Genomic DNA, 16,407 nt, shown 5'->3' with positions numbered 1-16,407 from the left:
CATTATTTCTAACAGTAAAAGTCTAGATTAAAAGTGTCATTGTCGTAGAATGGGTTATACTTGTTCGTCTTTTCTTTAACATTCGTTTTTTAAAATGTTGACTTGTTTTTTACTTGCTTCATAAAAGCCTTATAAATTATAAAATTTAAGGAAAAATGTAAGACAAAAAACAAACAAACACCAATCAGACATACTCAGAAATGTTTCACTAGAAATAAATTGAAAACCATCGATAATTGTTTGCCTCAGATATGATGTTGCAAGTGAGGGCAATGACTCTGCCAGGCACAAAATGTAAACTCAGGAATATGGGTTTTACCACCTTAATTATTTATTATTGAACTGTAGCAAAAAGATAACAAACAGTTGCTCAGAAATGGAAAGAATGTAATGTGAATCTTTTTTATAAAACCCATATCTTCACTTTTTCTGAAATTGTCATTAATTGCATGGTATGTTATTTTAAAAAATGATATGATATAATCAAGTTCAAAAAGCCCCTGCATTTTTCTCATTATTTTAAGTAGCTTATTTTCTCTTACTGTTTCTTTTTTTTGGGGGGGGGTGGGGAGTAAGAGGAGGCTAGGGCAATATCTTAAGAGAAACAGCCTCTTTATAAGGCACTCAGTTGTTCTTAAGATTTTTTTTTACATATGATAAAATATGATGGAAGATCTTTTATATAAATTTAGAGGAGTTTTCGTAACTGAATTCACCCATGTAACTACCATCAAACTCAAGATTACAGCATATGCTTCACTCCAGAAAATTTCCTTGAGCCCATTCATAGTGCATTTGCCTCCTTTCTCCAACTATTTATTGATCTTTTAAAAATTGTACTTTTGCTATCAACTCTGGGTAAATTATTCAAAAAATACCAATACGTTCATTTGTCAGTATGAAAAATAGATGAGTAGTTACATATTGTGTCCATTTTAAGAGTTTCCATAGAATTCTTTCTAATTTGTCTTTTACTGTATATATGGACAAATTATGTATTTATATTGTTCCTATTTCAGACACGAGAAAACCTGAAGTACTATAGATTAATTGATTTTTCCAACGAGATGTTATTAACAGAAGCAATGTAGGATTTAGAACTTCTTTCTCCAGTACTCTTAACACTTTCCACCGTTTCCTATCATCAGCTGCCATTCTTTGTCATCTCCGTGATAAAATATTTATTCAATGCTATGCTTTTGCTTATTCTGAGAAGTCTCAAATACCTCCGAGTCTCCGGGAGTTTATAATTTTAATTTTGTTTGAGGTCATTTCTTTTCTTTATAAGGGCTATTTTTTGCCCAAATAAGCATAAATATTGAAGTGGCTTTGATTACAGGTAATTCTCAATTCTCTAAAACTATTTTTATCATGCAAAATACAGAATTTTTTAAAAAAATTAATGTGCACATTTTCTGAATGGACTTTAAAATATTAAATATACAGATATTTTACTCTGAAGATAAGATCTTTGTAAAGTTTACCTGAAGTGGATATAGAAAACAGACCTCCATATTCTTAGATGCCTATGAGAACGTTAACTATTGAACATGTCTTAAGTATGCTTTATCAAGTTAATTTTCTTTCACATCTTTGTTGGGCAAAACAATTTGTGGATATTTCAAATGCATGCCCTGGTTTCATTGGTTTCCAAAATAACAGTATCATTGATATGTGGAAAAGCTTTACACAAAAGTTAGAAATCAGTTTCATTCAAATAATTTTTTGTGTCCAAAGTTATCATGTTGCATTATAGTTTCCATTTTTCATGTAGAATCAGTTTAAGAGATGCCCACTTCAACATTTCTGTATCTCTCGCAAAGCCCATTATGTTTCCTGATGTCCCATATTAGAGTGTAGCATAAAATTCTTCCTGGACTTTACCTCAATATCAAAACGTACTATCCCCCTGCAGAGGAAAACATGTGCTTTCTTTTGTCAGAAATGGTAATATGTACAGCCTAAATATTCCTCAGGTGTAGTCTTGATTTTTAAAGAAAATCACAATCACTGCATGCCTTACTACAAAAAAAAATCATTACAAATGCCAGCCTTTGAGAGCCTACCCTTTTTCTTCTTCAAAAGTTTTAAACGTCGTTTGTACTTACATTTTTCCTAAACAAGACTATTCATAGATTGAAGACACGTGAAATGTTTTGGGAAGTTAAATAAAACACTTAACAAAAGAAATTACTTTGAGTTTACCTCACATAAAACATTGGAGGGTTCCAAACATTTCCCTGCTTTCCCTTACAATACACTGGAGGTTCCGATTTTATAGTACTGTGGCAGGCCATTAATCCTTCCTTGCTTTATACAATGATTGAGAATACAGCTATTGTTTCAGCATTCACCATAAACTTAGAATAAAAATGAACATAAATGGCTCTCAATTGAAAATTAGTTTAAGTGGAAAAAACAGCTGATTTTACAGGGAATATATATACTAAACCTTGTACTACTCTCTGTGTTTCAAACACACCCAAGGTTTTTTTTGTTTTGTTTTGGATGTTTTTTGATATTCCTTCTACCTGGAATACTACCTACCTTTTTTTCCTGTCTCACATCCCTTCCCTCAAGGCCCCTAAGACTTGGATATCAGCTTAAAATGGCCTATAAAAAACCTTTCTTACTACCCAGTCCACCATCCTATATAGAGAGAGAGATAAAATATACATATTTTATCTAGGCTTGTAATTGCAGTTTTGTTTTCTTTATTTCTTTATTTGTTTATTTGTTTTCTTTATTTGTTTATTAGTTTCCCTTGCTAGATTTATACAAAGGTGCTCTATTTAATTAGAAGGCTACTGTTCACCAAGCATCCTGCATGCTTCAAGACACTTGATGAGGTTTTGTTAAGCAAATAAATGAATTACTCTTCATACTGTTAATGTTATATTGGAGAAATATTTGTGCATAGACTTAGCCATTTAAAAAAACTTAGGTTGAAATGTGAAATTTTTTGGACAGCTACTAAATATTGTCCTAATTGCCACAAACCTGCTTGCGTTTAGAATGCTGTTGGGTTTTTGTCTCACTGTTCTATTAACGGATCTCTCTCTAGCACCAACTTTTAGAGACAGATGCATATTGTTATTTATTTCATTTAAATAGACTTGATGCCAGTTATTTTCTTTTAGAGAAACAGATCCTTGGAAAAAGAGAAATTCTTTTTGTCTAGCCCTTCTTGACTGTTAAAATCAAGTTGAAATTGCTTTCCTCAGAATCTGCATTTGCTCCCTTGTTTTGAGAGTCCCACATTCCTTCTGCTAATTTGCATTTTCTGCTTGGGCTTCATTTTTTTTTTTTTTTTTAATGTATCTTTAGTGGATTGATTATTTCTTCTCTGGTCACAGGCATTCAACTTTAGGTTTTCTCTTCTGAATAAACTTGAGTTGATCCGGGTTCAAATTCTAGCCCTAATATTTTTTTCTAAATATTTTTAAATATAGATTATTTTTTTTTTTATTTTATTTTTGTTTAAAATATTACAGATGTCCCTTTTTCTCCTCAATGACCCAGTCCACCCCATCCCAGCCCCCTCCCCCAGCCCCTCTCCCCACCATTGTCCATGTCCTTGGGTTGTGCATATATGCACATAAATTCTTTGGTTACTCTCTCCCCCTCCACCCACCCGCCCTCCTCCATCCCTCTGACATTTGTGAGTCTCATCTATGCTTCCATGTCATTGAATCTATTCTGTTCATCAGTTTATTAAGTTCTTTAGATTCCACGTATAAGCGAAATCATGTGATGTTTGTATTTCGCTGCCTGGCTTATTTCACTTAGCATAATTTTCTCCAGGTCCATCCATACTGTCCCAAAGGGTACAAGATCCTTCTTCTTTATAGCTGCGTAGTATTCCATGGTATAAATGTGCCACAGCTTTTTTATCCACTCTTCTACTGATGGGCACTTGGGCTGTTTCCAGATCTTAGCTATTGTAAATTGTGCTGCTATGAACATCGGGGTGCATATATTCTTTCTGATTAGTGTTTCAGCATCTCCTAGGGCAAGAGAAACAAAGGAAAAAATAAACATATGGGACTACATCAAACTAAAAAGCTTCTGCACAGCAAAAGAAAATAGCCTCAAAATACAAAGGAACCCCACGGCCTGGGAAAACATATTTGCCAAGGATGTATCTGATAAGGGGCTAATTTCCAAAGTGTACAAAGAACTCATAGCACTCAGCAAGAGGAAGACAAACAACCCAATTAAGAAATGGGCAAAGGACCTGAATAGACACTTCTCCAAAGAGGACATACGGATGGCCAAGACACACACGAGAAAATGCTCACCGTTGCTAACCATCAGAGAGATGCAAATTAAAACCACGATGAGATATCTCTTCACACCTGTCAGAATGGCTGCCATCAGCAAATCAACAAACGACATGTGCTGGCGGGGGTGTGGAGAAAGGGGAACCCTAGTACACTGCTGGTGGGAATGCAGACTGGGGCAGCAACCGTAGAAAACAGTATGGAGGTTCCTCAAAAAGTTAAAAATGGAGCTGCCTTTTAACCCAGTGATTCTACTCCTAGGAATCACTAGATTATTTTTGAGCAGTTTTTTTATTACAGAAAAATTGTGCAGAAAATACAAAATGTTTTATATAATCCCCTTCCCCCTTCCCACACAGTTTCTCCAGTTATTAAAAACTTGCATAATGTGGTATCTCCTATAATTAACTTCTTACATTAGTGTGCTATGTTCATTATCATTGATAAATCAATATTGATACATTATCACCAGCTATAGTTCATAGTTTATATTAGGCTCCATTCTTTGTGTTGTATAATTTTATAGGTTTTGACAAATGCATAATTTTATATATTCACCATTTTAATATACAGAACAGTTTCACTGCCTTAAAAATGCTCTGTTCCCCATCTATTCATATTCCCTTCTCCTAACCCTTGGCAACAATGAGAATGTCACATAGATGGAATCATACAGTATGTAATTGCTTTCAGACTGGCTTTGTTCCCTTAGTGATATGCATTTATTTTCTCTTTTTATAGCTTGATAGCTCATTTCCTTTTATTGCTAAATACTCCATCTCATAGATATACCACAGGTTTTTGTGAAGGACAGCTTGGTTGATTCCAAATTTTAGAAAATATAAATAGGCTTCTATAAAGGCCCATGTGCATTTTGTGTGTGCGTATACACAGATTTTCAACTCATTTAGGTTAACATCTAGGAGTGTGATTGCTGAATCTTTTGGTAAACCTATGCATGTTTAGCTCTGTAAGAAACTGCCAGACTATCTTCCAAAGTGAGTGTTACATTTTGCATTCCCACAACAATGAATAAAAGTTCTGTTGCCTGCATTCCCTGACAGCATTAGGTGTCATTATTTTGAATTTTAGTCATTCTAATGGGTGTGTGTTTCATTTGGCATTCCCAGTGGCACATGATGCTGAGCATCTTTTCACATGTATATCTGCCATTTGTCTATCTTATTTGATGTAATCTATCCACATCCAATCCCTTCTATTTACATGAAATGTCTGAAATACAGGCACAGGTCTACAATCCTAAATTTAATTTAATTATTTTGTTCTATGTTTCAGATGCTACAGATTATAAAACTGATCAAATGAGTCCAATTGCTTTATAACTGGGTAACTAAATGATTGAAAGTAAAAAAGCAATTAGACTCATTTATCAATATTATACTTTGTAGCATCTTAAATTACTCCTTTGGTTGTGCCAAATTCTCTGTGCTGAATGTGCAACATGCCAACAAACTACTTTATGGTAGCAAAGTGATATTAGCCATCCTGGCTTCACATATATACCCCATGGCATCAAATACAAGAGATGGAGCATCATTTCTGGAGTCAGCCTCATTAACGTGAGAAAGGATACTTCTTATAAGAAATCAGCAAGTGTCACAACTTTTTTTACTTGCATCATGTCCAATGTTCACGCTAAAGCAATGCTAATTAGTTTAGCCATGGGTTTCTAATCAAGATGCTCCAGGAGACCAGTAAACTGGGTTGAACAGTGGAGCCACTTAGAAAATGCTATGACCTGCTTCCCACACTGAGAGATTCATATTTAATCTGCCTTGAGTGCAATCTGAGCTTGAGGATTTTCAAAAACTAATAGGTGATTCTAACATGTAGTTAAAGTTAATATGTACTGTCTTAGAGCAATCAGACTCACCCTTGGCTTGGAGTATCAGCACAGGATTAACTTCCCATTCAGTGTGTGAAATTGAATGGAGAGTGTAGATACCGGAATAAAATGAGTTATATGAAGAAATTATCAAGAGAGAATGGGTGCTAACATCCATACTAGTTTCCCAGTTCAAAATTATAGCATCTATAATATGAAATAAAAAATAAAGACTTTGGCATGGGAAAATCAGGTTGTATATCCAGAGTTCAAGATGCTATAGATGAATATAATAAATTACTTTAAATCAGACTCTAAGGTGTTTTATAATTTATATATGAAAATAGGGAAAACAAGCAAACATTCAACAATTTCAATATATTTGTATTCTCAGTTAATGAAAACTTTATAGATAAAATAAAAATGGAAAAAACAGTTAACTAATATTGTCATTAATGTTAGAGGAATTCTTTATTTCTATTAAAATGATCATAATACCTGGTGCTAGGACAGCTGTTATCCTTAAAAACATTAACATATTGTGTGGCTTTAATAGCAGATGTGGCAACCACCTTTCACTGGGGACATTGAAGGATTGTATTAAAACTGAAATGTATGAGAAAGGGGTGAATATTTTATTTAATTCATTGCTAAGAATAAAATATTAACAAGTGAGGCACTCACTGAGTAAATTACTAATGAAATGGAGTATAGAAAGATAAGCTTCAATGGGGAGACAGCAACAGGAAAGCTCAAATGATGGGACATTAATCGGGATGGCCAGCTGGACAATAGCACCAATGCCAGGGCCAACTGAAGAATGGATGAGAGAGAGTCAGCTGGTGAGCTCCATACCTAAGAACTTTATATACTTCACAAGATCACCTTCCAGTAGCACTGGGAGTAACATATTGCAGAATATTCTGAAGTTTAACACTGGATGTAATGTAGACATAAATAACATAATGTTTTATATTCAAAGTTAATTGAATTTCAAACATTTCCTTTAAGAAATCTGGAAGAAAATATTAAACCCCAAACTATACTATTAAAAATTTGGGTATATTTTCATTTAAAGCAAAATGAATTTGTGTGTATTAATTGATAGCTGATGCACTCAAAGCAAAACACTAAAAGATTGTTTTTATTTACTCACATCAAATTCTGGAAAGCAAAATGCTCTTTCAGCAAGATGATATGTGCAGTTTCCCAGGTTTTGATACTACATTTGTAAGAATTTGGCTTATTTGTTCTACCATACAACTTTTCTGTTTGACAAGTCAACTTGACTTGGCATTTACTCCTTGATGAAGGTATCCCAAAAGGAACGGAATCATTGGTGTCAATCTACAAAATTGTTACAGAAGAGAATCTCTGCAGGGCTGTATAGGGAGTCAAATATCTTATTGTTGAGCATATGTAAAGAAATGATAAACTTTCCTCCATAAAATGCCTCCAATTCTTCATATAACCCAAATCAAATTGAATTATGTGACATCGCTAATGACATAGTAATGTGAAAAATCTCACTTAAATGTCGAATTCATAAGGATTTAGGGTGACTCTTCCCATGTCCTTTTTAAAGTGAACAACTGCAGACTAGAAAGGAGAAGGAAGACTGCATTAGTCCTGGCAACACAGGGGCAACATCATCCACCTGCCAGAACTATTGGGAATGGGAGTAAAATGTAGTGTGATAGGATCAGGCTGCAAAACAAACACACACACCTATAGAGCTACGTGTATCCTACAAACATTTCAGCATAATGGTGGGGGATCTGGAGAGGCCCTAATCCTGTCTCCTATTTTAGAAGTATGGGGGCTAGAGGCAAGAATAAGTCCCACCACTGTAGGCCCACTATAAGTAGCAGTTGCTATTCTTGGAAGCTTCAGAATTTATGCAAAACTTATTCCGAGAAGCCTGGCAGATAGAAAGGGCATTGTCCCTGGTGCAGCAGCACTTTTCTTGCCAAATAGAAGAGAAATACCAGAAAGGAAGGTTCACATATCTATTGTCATCAGTTTGGTGATGATACCAAGCTAAACAGAATATAAATTGATGGGACACTGTCACCAATCTGAGAGATGCCCTGCACAGAAAAAAATGAAATCTATAATAATCACACTTTTAATAATGTTAAAATGATTGAACATTCACCATGTGGACGTGAGGGGATCCAAAAAAAACACACTCATCTTCTTTATGGGCGGATACCATGCTTAGACAGATCTCTATACATAAAAGATGAAATAGAACAAATAAAAGAAAAAAACAAAAACCATGGACTGGTAACCCATGCTACAGAATTAAGGCAAAATGCAAACTACTATTTGGAAAAAAAGTTGTTTTGTTCTAAGGATGTTGCATGCTCTGAGTGAAAAAGTTACTGCTACAGAACTATATTAAAACATATAATTTTTACCTGGCAGGCATGGATCAGTGGTTGAGCATCAACTTATGATCCAGAAGGTCAGGGTTCGATTCCTTGTCAGGGCACATGTCAGGGGTTGTGGGCTTGATGCCCAGTAGGGGGCGTGCAGGAGGCAACCCTGTGATGATGTTTCTATCTCTCTATCCCTCTCCTTACTTTCTCTCTAAAAAATTAATGAAACATATATTTTTAAAAATACAATTTTCCATTTCCCACCCAACCCACTCTTCAATATATCCACATTTAATAATGATAGTCTTAATCAATCAATGTGTCCATTATAACCAGATACATCTTTAAATATTTTACAGGTAATAGTAGTTAATTTAGTTCTTCCTTGAAAATGATATTTTATTACCCCCATTCTTAGGGAATGGGGACTCTGAGAAATAACCTGCTCAAGTTTACACAGCTACTATAAGGCATTTGAATCTAGACCACTTGAGCCTCTGAGATACATGTGTTTATTCTATACTCCTATTGTCACTTGTGCTTCCAAAGATTTTATATATATACGGAAGTGCTTATGTACTAACATAAAACACAGTTGAAATCAAGTTTATATATTGTAGTTTATATGTTATATAAAGGCATTTTGAAATGAGTATTTTTCTAACTAATTCATAAAATATATCATTTATTTCAATTATTCCAGATACTATAACCAGTGCCCTCTTACTATCATTTATGTTCCTTTTGATTTTTTGCTGTTGTAAGTAATGTAACAAAGAACTTTGAAGACATATGTTTGTGCTCTTGCATGTACAGATTTCTAGAAGTAAAATAAAAGCACTTGGCACACACTCATGCTGAAGGCATCACAGGTTCACTTCTCCAGGAGTCAAACTCGGAGATGAAAATTGGCCTGCTGCAAGTTTACTGTGGAGTGCTTTTGAAATGTGTGCGGTGCTCTTCTATATCATTTATATCACAGTAAAGCTTTTGAAAAAGAAAAGAAAACATCTGTGGGAGAATTAAAGTTGCAGAGTGAGGCAGAAGCGGAAGATGAACTGCAGTGGAAAGACAATGGAAATTCCCCAATCCAACTCAGCTCTCTAGAGCAGGGATGATCCAATAGAGTAGTCTCACCTGAGGAACAGGGATTCATTCTTTGAATCCCTGTATCAACCAAACATTGGGTGTGAGCTGTCCCAAGAAAAAGGGAGTGACTTTGAGTGAAATGCTTCTTTCAAGTTGAGGGCAATTCTCATAGTTGTCAGCCACCAATATTCCCAGAAGTTGGGGAGATGAAGGCTTCATTCCTAGGTTGAACTCATTTACTAGCACCTGCATCTAATAATACAGTATTTTGCATTTTGAAATATGTTAAGAAAAGATATTTCATGTTAAGTGTTCTAACCACAACACACACACGTCCACTCACATATGCACATACACACTATAAAAACACAAGAACGCAAGGAAATTTTTTGAGGACATGAATATGTTTACTACCTTGAAAGTGGTGATGATATCACAGGTGTATTCATATGTCAAAATTTATCAAGATGTACTCATTAAAAGTGGGCACATTTTTGTGTAAATCAATTATATCTGTCAATATAATACTCCTATATAAAGTTAAACAAACAAATAAATATATAAATGAAACCGCCCCCCCCCACTCAGATTCATTTGCTTCTCATAAGTTCTGTAAGATGCTACTTTAGAATTCTGGTTAGCCTCTTTTCCTACAATAAATTATAAGGAAAAGATTAATACAGTGAATTATAGCACCTACCCCTTCCGCTGGTCCACAGGCTATAACTAATAAACTTCATCTTCTTCCTCCTCTACTACCCACTTTATATCCCCTGATCTTGCTCTAACCTTAGTGGTCTATGTTATAATTCATAAACTGGGGGCTTGTCATAAAATTTGTAAGACATTCTTACCATTGCTAAAACCATGAATGCCTCTCACACTGCAGAGCCCATGAAGTCTCATAGCTCAAAAGGGAAGTCTGCTTACACTTCAGCCTGAATCTGTTACCAAGTCTTCTGCTCCAGGACTCATGCAAACCTGCCAGCCATCTGTATCCCTTAGTGAATGGGCCAGAGCAATATTTCTGCCATTAGAACAAAAGAGGCCTACCAAATGTTGTGTTCCCCTTTTAGTGGTGTGTGATATAAGATGCAATGATTTGGCTATGGCTGGTGTGGCTCAGTGGGTTGAGCATCGGCCTGTGCACCAAAGGATCTTGGGTTCTATTCGCTATCAAAGTAACATACCTGGGTTGCAGTTTCAATCCCCAGCCCTGGTTGGAGCACATGCGGGAGGCAACCAATCAATGTGTCTCTCTCACAATGATGTTTCTCTCTCTCTCTCCTTCTCTCTCTCTCTCTCTCCCCTCCTCCCTCTCTCTCTTCCACTCTAAAAATCAATGGAAAATATATCCTCAGGTGAGGATTAACAAAAAAAGCCCCAAAAGATGCAATAATTTGTCTTTAATTTGGAGGAGATGTCTGGGCATGCTCCAGAACATTGGATCTCTAACCATTTCACTTATGTGACAGGACCCTGAGCACTCATAGAGTTTATCTCTCACTACCAGAAAAACATGTATCTTCCTAAGACCTTGTTCATATTTGCCATTTATTACCCATCCAGTTTTGTTAACATAGTAATATATAATGCCATCAATATAGTGAATCAGTGTGGTAGTCTGCAGGATGCCAAGAAAAGTCCAGTTACCATCAGACTATATTATGATAGATGATGGGAGAGATAACATAGCCTTGAGACAAGACCAATTGTATATAAACAGAAAACAATAATCCTTCTTGGGACAGAAATGTTTTAAGCATTCTTGGCCACATACTGTGTATCTGAGCTAGTGTTAATCTACTCATTAAATGCAGTAGTTGAGCTACTACTTGGTTGAGCTTGAGTAGTCCACTGTCATCTTCAAAGTGATGTACATTTTGTTTTTTTGGGTTTTTTTTGGTAGGACCCAGTCTGGCATTGGAGTGGAAAATTATAACAGACCTTTTTTTATCCTCAAAGGTGGCACCGTTTCTGCTTTTTTCCTAGGGTACACTGCTATTTCATTATTTTTATGGTACTAGCTGGAGGGTGGGGATTTAGTGGGAAGACAGATTCAGTGTCTTCCAAGTTGCACTCTCTGTAGTTCTAATTCCCTGTCAAAGAAATGATGTGACGGTTATACCAATTAAAAAGTAAGTCCATTTCAACTGCAGTACAATTGGAAATCTGTGTATAACTCTTGAATTCCCCAAAACTTAACTGGAGTTAGCCCTTTGCATCCATGGTTTCAACCAATGGCTGAAGAAAACAGTATTTTCCAGCTGCTGTTGGGAATCCTTAGTTGGGAAACTATGGTTGGGAATGTGAAAATAGTTTTATTTCGATGTTTGGTTGAATCTGGAGATGTAAAACCACTGATGGGAAGGGCCAACTATATTTACTAAGAAAACAAGTACAAGGGGACCAGGGGAGTTCAAATGCATGTTGTTCAAGTGTGGACTGTATTTATTCTGAGACTGGGAAGTGAGATTGGAACCAGTTCACTCGCTGTGAACTACACCTGGGCCAGGTACATTTATTATCTTGTCTCTGGGCAGACAGTATTTAATTAAAAAAAACTCAAGTATGAGTGGACTAATGCAGTTCAAATCCCTGTTGTTCAAGCACAGACTGTATATATTCAGAACTGGGGAAGTGACTATAGGAACCAGGGGACCCACTGTGAACTACACCTGGGTCATGTGCGTTTATTGCCTTGTCTCCATATGCCTCCATTCTAAAACCTGGGCAATGAAACTTCAGAAACTTAGATGTCAATGTAAATTGAATTCACAGCCAACAGACTTAAAACGTTTGGCATTGTTTCTCCTGAATGTAGTTACAAAAGTAAATGGCCACAGGTGGAATCATTAGTATATCTTGACATTGTGTTGTAGGGTGTTTTCTCTTGGGCACCTGGCCTCTCCTTCAACCAGAGAGTTTGGGGGTCTAAACACTGGGCAAGGGATCATTATTTTTAGTTGGAGGGGCTTCTCTCAGCCTCCTAATTATTCATTTTTTATTTACTTTTATTGTGTAGATTTGTGAAATATCCTTGTCGCCCATTAATCTGTTCTGCTCTAGGTACAATGTGTTCTATTATGTTTCCCCAAGGATCAAGGTCCCCCTTACTGTCTCTCTAACCTTGCTGATCATTATAATTGGCCGTACCTGTGCTAGGTTATTTAGAAGATCGTCTGGTCTTTTTAAATTCCAAAATCCTATGGTCACCTTTACTTACAGTGAGCCAATTTTGGTAACAGCATCTCCCATAATCAGTCCTGGCCTGTAGGGGGTGATGAATACTAAGTTTCTCAATGAAGCTGGTGCCCCTCTGAAAGCACGTATCATCACTGTGATAAAAAAGAGTGGCCTCCAAATCCTCCTGAACAACAAGGTCAGTTTTGTGGCCTTACTTGAACTACATAGTTTAATATGCTTATTTCTCTGAGCTTTTGATTCTTCTCACGGCTTTTCATCATAATTCTGCTATTTCTTATTCAGTTCATATGGACCATCAATTTCTCCAAGCTTCCAAGGATTGACTAACCAAGTGCAGGAAAGGTCCCATCGGGAGATAGGATGATACATATAAAAACTTCCACCTGGGTCCTGTGAGACAAGTGACCCTTGACTGACATTTTTACAAGAGATTTCTCTGCCTCACGTTTAACACATGCACATGGAGAATTCACATAGATATCATAAATCCGTAAAAATCCCCAAAGACAGTGAGGCAGCATTGGGTATCTAAGACATTTTGGACAAAGGAGAAAAGGGTGGGGGGTAACAAGGTGAGGAAGAGCTAAACTCAAGTGACAGGAAAATTCTTGCTAGGCATTCAGAAACAAGAAGACACGTGGGGGGGGGGGGTGGTATCCAGCCAACAGGCACCTGCCTGAAACCCCCTTGTGTACCATACTTTTTTCAAATTAGCCTAAGGCAGCATCCTAAGATCTTCCCAAAGTAGGTTTCTTTTTCTGAATTTCTTGGGCAGGAAATGGAAGTGTCAAAGTTCCTGAGTCCTCCATTTCCAATAAACAACTTAAAATCAGTATCCCAAAAAGCAGCCTCAGGGTAGCAGAATTTTGGTTCCTTCAAGCTCATAATTAATTGTATCATATGCATAAGAGTTTATGATTAGGAATGAATGTGAATTGCTGATATATAGTACTACTTTTGGAGAATAGATAGGTGGATACATAGATACATAGATAATGTTGTAGCTTTAAAAAATCTCCTAAAATCTGATCATCTGTCTCAGTGGTAAAATATTCCATTCTTATGGTTTCCATATTATGATCATATTGGTAAAAATGTGCAACTACTTTTACTGTCCAGTGTTTAGTTGGCTCTGGTGTTCTAGTCCCAGATTTAAGTGTATAAACTTTGAGCTTTCTCAAAAATATGGTATGGGTTTCATCAGATTTACTTTGGGTTTTAAATGTGAGTATACTGGAAGGTTGGCCCTGTGTGTTTTCTACCTCTGCTTACCAGGCTCTTCAGATTCTTGCTGTGAAATGAGGAATCCTCTGAATCTTGAAAAACTTGGAATTGTTTTCAGAGATGCTGACCTTTCTCGAGAGCAGCTTCAGTTCAACAGCTGGGGAGAAAAGATATTGATCCGTTTTTTTCTCACACAGCACAGGAGATTAAATACTCCAAATAGCAGAAAAAATTTGATAATTTAAATAGAATTATTCTAAGGAAATATCCAAATGGTTTATTTATATCAAAATCTACATTGTTTAAAAAATATAGAAAATAATTTTGCAATATAATGAGAGTCATAGATTCTATCTATAAATCGATAAGTAATAGTGTTTTCCAAATTATAAAGAAAGTATATATCTTTGAAAAATATATATGTATAATGAGGATTGATAGACTGAATAGAAAAAAGTCCTTTTTCTATTAATATTAAAATAGAAATTCTTAAATTCATTTAGAGTATATACTCAATAATTGGCTCTTCACCTTTAAAAAAAACACATAAAAATATTTGTTTTCTATCAATCAAGTACTTGTAAGTAATTGCTAGTAGGATTTTTCTACATATTATTTGATTAATTTTCTACATATTATATCTTGCTAGTAGGATTTTTCTACATATTATTTCCCAAAGATTTTAAGAGTCAATAAATATTTGAGAATATATCATACCATGCAGTGGGATTATTCTATACTTTTAACAAATTAAATTTTTTATTTTAGCAAAAAAAGGCAATGTTAAGATAAAAATATCAAGAATTTTTATTCATTCTTAAAAGAAATAACATTCATAGAATAATTTTTTTTATTTCAAATATATGAATTACTTCAGTTGTAAAGCTTGCCTTTGGCAAAGATACCTTACAAAGAAATAGTTAATTTGCATGGTAGCAATCAATTTCTACACACTACCAAATTTTTTAAAAATTAGCTGTAAAGTCTGCCTTTTTTTTTTTTTTATTGGATTCAATCTTATGGAAGTAGTAAATGGATTATTATTCAATTATGCCTAAAGCTATTATGCACCCTATTCATTTTAGTATTAATTCCAATGGGTACCAAATCTACTTAGAATTAATTTCAAGTACCAGTGGGAGCTAATTATTCAACTATATTTATTAAAACAGGATAGGCTAAATATTCCTGGGGCTTTGACAATGAAATTTAAGTTATTTATGTATTCTGTCTTTTCTTTCTCTTCTTTTCCTTCCTTCCTTCCCTCCTTCCTTCCTTCCCTCCTTCCTTCCTTCCTTCCTTCCTTCCTTCCTTCCTTCCTTCCTTCCTTCCTTCCTTCCTTCCTTCCCTCCCTCCCTCCCTCCCTCCCTCCCTCCCTCCCTCCCTCCTTCCCTCCTTCCCTCCTTCCCTCCTTCCCTCCTTCCCTCCTTCCCTCTCCCTCTCTGCCTCCTTCCCTCTCCCCTGTCTCCTTTTTTCCATTCCTTTTTTCTTTTTAGCAAAATATTGCTTATGGTGAAGCAAGTTAGATGTTTCAGGAATGTAATATTCCTTTCAGGTTACCTTAATTAATCTCTCAGTAAAGGAATTCTTTTCTAAAAATAATACTTCTAATATCCTCTGTGCCTTATCTAATGATTTGTTACTTTTCAAATAGTACATTTACTGAAGATTTGGGGCTCTGCCTTGCCACAGACCGACAGGAGTTGTCTCTGAACCTGCCCACAGTTTTTGGTTGACTTGCACTCATCCAGTTGATCAGCAATCCTCCCATTCGCCCCATAGTGGCAGGTTTTATTATTGCCTTTCCATTTCCCTTATTTGAATAACACTTATGTGAAAACCTCCCTTTTCCTGTGTTATCTGTCAGAATTCTCCTGCTCTTAGTAGCAAAATTTAGCAGTAGCCTAGTTCGCTGGAAGATGTTTGGCTAAAATGCTATTTGAAGTCAAAAAGTTCTAAGAGAATGACAGGTATTGGATGGTTAAATTGAGGGTTAAACTGAGCTAAAGTCTGTGATGTACAGACAAGATCCAAATGCCTTTTTATTTGTTTGCTTTCTCTTTATTTTGCTACATTATTCATATATTAATAAGAAAATTAAAACAGTTGCTTAACATAAAAGAATACCATATTATAAATATTCTGGTCATTATAAGAATCACATGCTGCTAAACATATTGAATTAAAAATCATCTAAGACTTATAAACAGTGATCCCATTATTAAAACTCAGTTTACATAAAAGAAATAATTGAGAAAGTTTTCTTAATGAGTAATTCAGTTCAATAGTTGCTAAAATTGAAGTCTGCAGCTCTGTTGTTTTCTGATATGTCTCAGTGGTCTGTTGGAAATTTACCACAAACTTCTTAAAATTG

At 35.5% G+C, this 16,407-nt stretch overlaps 1 protein-coding gene across 1 annotated transcript in view; it reads left to right on the top strand.

Annotated features, from left to right (window-relative positions):
• Positions 1-16,407, top strand: part of EYS (eyes shut homolog) — a gene marked incomplete at both ends in the record, with an annotated part of 1,105,706 nt that overhangs the window by 332,467 nt on the left and 756,832 nt on the right.

Source organism: Miniopterus schreibersii, assembly GCF_964146895.1.
Source record: "Miniopterus schreibersii genome assembly, chromosome: 6".
Taxonomy (NCBI): Eukaryota; Metazoa; Chordata; class Mammalia; order Chiroptera; family Miniopteridae; genus Miniopterus; species Miniopterus schreibersii.
Note: the sequence above shows the minus strand (reverse complement) of the source record. Positions and strands in the feature narration are given on the sequence as shown.